The sequence below is a fragment of the Bubalus bubalis genome, chromosome 16 (genome assembly GCF_019923935.1).
Source record: "Bubalus bubalis isolate 160015118507 breed Murrah chromosome 16, NDDB_SH_1, whole genome shotgun sequence".
Lineage (NCBI taxonomy): Eukaryota > Metazoa > Chordata > Mammalia > Artiodactyla > Bovidae > Bubalus > Bubalus bubalis.
Window position 1 is genome coordinate 5,091,658 of NC_059172.1, and position 3,213 is coordinate 5,094,870.

The 3,213-nt window shown below is 37.2% G+C and overlaps 1 pseudogene; it reads right to left on the minus strand.

Annotated features, from left to right (window-relative positions):
* Positions 1-1,846: 1,846 nt before the first annotated feature.
* Positions 1,847-2,795, minus strand: LOC102408969 (annotated as a pseudogene).
* Between the last annotated feature and the right edge of the window lie 418 nt (positions 2,796-3,213).

Sequence of the window (3,213 nt, forward strand, 5' to 3'; positions counted from 1 at the left end):
ATGAGTTGCTGATTGTGCTTATGTGCGTGTGTGTACTCAGTCATATCTGACTCTTTGTGAGCACCCACCAAGCTCCTCTGTTCGTGGAATTTTACAAGCAAGAAGACTGGAGTAAGTTGCTCTTTCCTATTCCAGGGAAACTTCCTAACCCAGGGATCAAACTCGTGTCTCTTGCCTCTCCTGCACTGGCAGGCAGATTCTTTACTACCGTGCCATCTGAATGGAATTGGGAGGATACCTGTTAATGATTCTATTGACAGATGCTCATTTTCCTGGTGAATATCAATTCAAAGGTTTAAAAATTATATCACTTAGAGTAGGTTAAAAATATAGAGGATTAGGCAAGGCACACTAATGTAAATGCAATTGTGGAAGTTTTGTGTAATTCTGAAAATAACTTCTAACATTTTCTTCACATTAAAAGCACATATATTTCCCCATCCCCGTGGCAGATTCATGTTGATGTATGGCAAAACCAATACAATATTGTAAAGTAATTAGTCTCCAATTAAAATAAATAAATTTATAATAAAAAATAATAAATGCAAAAAAGAAAATAAAAAAATAAAGTACTTATTATCAAAAAAAGCATCTATATTTTATTTTTAAAATATGAATTAGCATAGGGGTAGTTGGGAAGGCAGTGATGAAAAAAATGAAATAATTAAAAGCAGATTATTTTGGGGCCAAAATTGCTACATATAATATAGAAATATGTACAAAGTAAAAGTGTTGAGACAAACAGTGAGATCCTTCTATAATGTGCAGTTAGGAAAAGTACTCAGTACATGAAAATTTTTCTTTTGGTATGATGATTGAAGTAATTCCTCATGAGGGTATTGTGGGCTAAATAGACATATTCCTAGTGTCTATTGATTCTTTGAAGTCTCTAGATTTTTTTTTTTTCTGATCTAAATCTCTTTATTTTTTTTTTCTTTTTTTAAAAAATATAAATTTATTTATTTTAATTGGAGGTTAATTACTTTACAATATTGTATTGGTTTTGCCATACATCAATATGAAATGAAGTCTCTAGATTTTTCCAGGGCTCTGACATAGGGCATGGTAATATGCACTTGCTCATTCACTTGTTCAATTCCTCCTTCAAATAGTCATTATTTAACTGCTACTGGTCAGTTTCCATGCAATTGAAGCAAAAAGTGCCAACAATAAGAATGGAAAAATATAAGGAATCTTGCATGTTTTAAGGTATATTTAAGCCAAAAGTCTTAACAACTTGAATTGTTTTGTTTTTTCATAAAGTATGTAACGAACATTACTCTTTATTCGCAATAGAGGATTATTTAGGTATGAAATATTGAAGATCCTTTCACTAATTACCCCGCCAGGCTCCACGGTCTGTGGGGATTCTCCAGGCAAGAACACTGGAGTGGGTAGCCATTCCCTCCTCCAGGGGATCTTCCCAATCCAGGGATCGAACCTAGGTCTCCTGCATTGCAGGCAGATTCTTTACTGTCTGAGCTACCAGGGAAGACCAATAAATATTTAAGCATCATCAACGGTGGATTATTTTAAACTATCTAAAGTATCTTATAAGCTAGAAATGGTTAAGTTTTTAAGGGGAAATTATAGATATTTAAAACCTTTTTCTGATAACTGTGTGGCAAACAGTTAAAACATTTAAAAATATACTCATCACACTATACTTTTAGTGTTTCCAGTCACTCAGTGCAGTCCAACTCTTTGTAACCCCATGGACTGCAGCACGCCAGGCTTCCCTGTCCTTCACCATCTCCTAGAGTGTGTTCAAGCTGTTGTCCATTGAGTCAGCGATGCCATTCAACCATCTTGTCCTCTGTGGTCCCCATCTCCTCCTGCCTTCAATCTATATTTTAAGTAACAATTGTCTCAATGCTGCAATCACATGCTTGTTCCCAAGGCTATATATCATGGGATTTAACACCAGAGTCACTATGGGGTAGAACAAGGAGAGCAGTCTTTCAGTTCCTGCAGAGTGACTGGATTTGGGCCTGAAGTAGGCAATGGCAGCAGATACAAAAATAAAAGCACAATCAACAGGTGAGAAGAGCACGTGGAGAAGGCTTTGGCTCTTCTGGCTGTTGGCAACCTCAGAATAGTGGAAATGATTTTACTGTAAGAGGCAAGTATTAACATAAAAGGCACTGCAGCAACCAGCAGAACTCCTGCATAGACTGACAGCTCCTGCACAGAAGTGTCTCCACAGCCCAGCTTCAGAATGGGGGGTACGTAACAGAAGAAGTGGTTAATCTGGTTCGAATGACAGAAACGCAGAGTGAAGATCCAACACGTTTGCCCTATCTGCACTGGGATTCCACTGACCCCAGAGTCCACAGCCAGCTGGAGGCACGTCTTTGGGGTCATGACCAGGGGATAGTGCAGAGGGTCACAGATGGCCACACAGCAGTCATAGGCCATCACCACCAGGAGGAAATACTCAGTGGTTCAAGGCTAAGGAAGAAGCACATTTGGGCAGCACAGGCCAACATAGAAATGCTTCTGTTCTGAGTCCAAAGGTTCACCAGAATTCTAGGGAAAGTGACAGACACGTAACAAATTTCCAAGAAGGAAAAATTTGCCAACAAAAAATACATGGGTTTCTGCAGAGCTGGGTCAAGCCAAGTTATTATTATTAAGAGACTATTTCCAGTTAAGATAATGATGCAAATTATGGAGAACACTCCAAAGAGTAACCCTTGGAGGTTTGGAAGGTCAGAAAACCCCAGGAGAACAAATTGTATAACTGTGGATATGTTGTCTTCTGCTTCCATCTCTTCATATTTCATCTGTGGGAATGATTCAATCCAAAGTACCATTATTTCACTTTTTGACTTTTGTTTCCTTATGTATAAACAGGATTCTATGTCCTCTTATTTTTCCAATTCCATAAAGAAACAAAACCTATTACTAATAAGACCTGTGAAACTGTAGTGAAATATATTCTTCATTAATATTAAATATATTAAAAAATATATATATCTCTAATTTTCTTGAAGAGATCTCTAGTCTTTCCCATTCTATTGTTTTCCTCTATTTCTTTGCATTGATCAATGAGGAAGGCTTTCTTATCTCTCCTTGCTATTCTTTGGAACTCTGCATTCAAATGGATATATCCTTCCTTTTCTCCTTAGCTTTCCACTTCTCTTCTTTTTACAGCTATTTGTAAGGTCTCCTCAGACAGCCATTTTGTTTTTTTGAATTTCTTTTTCTTGG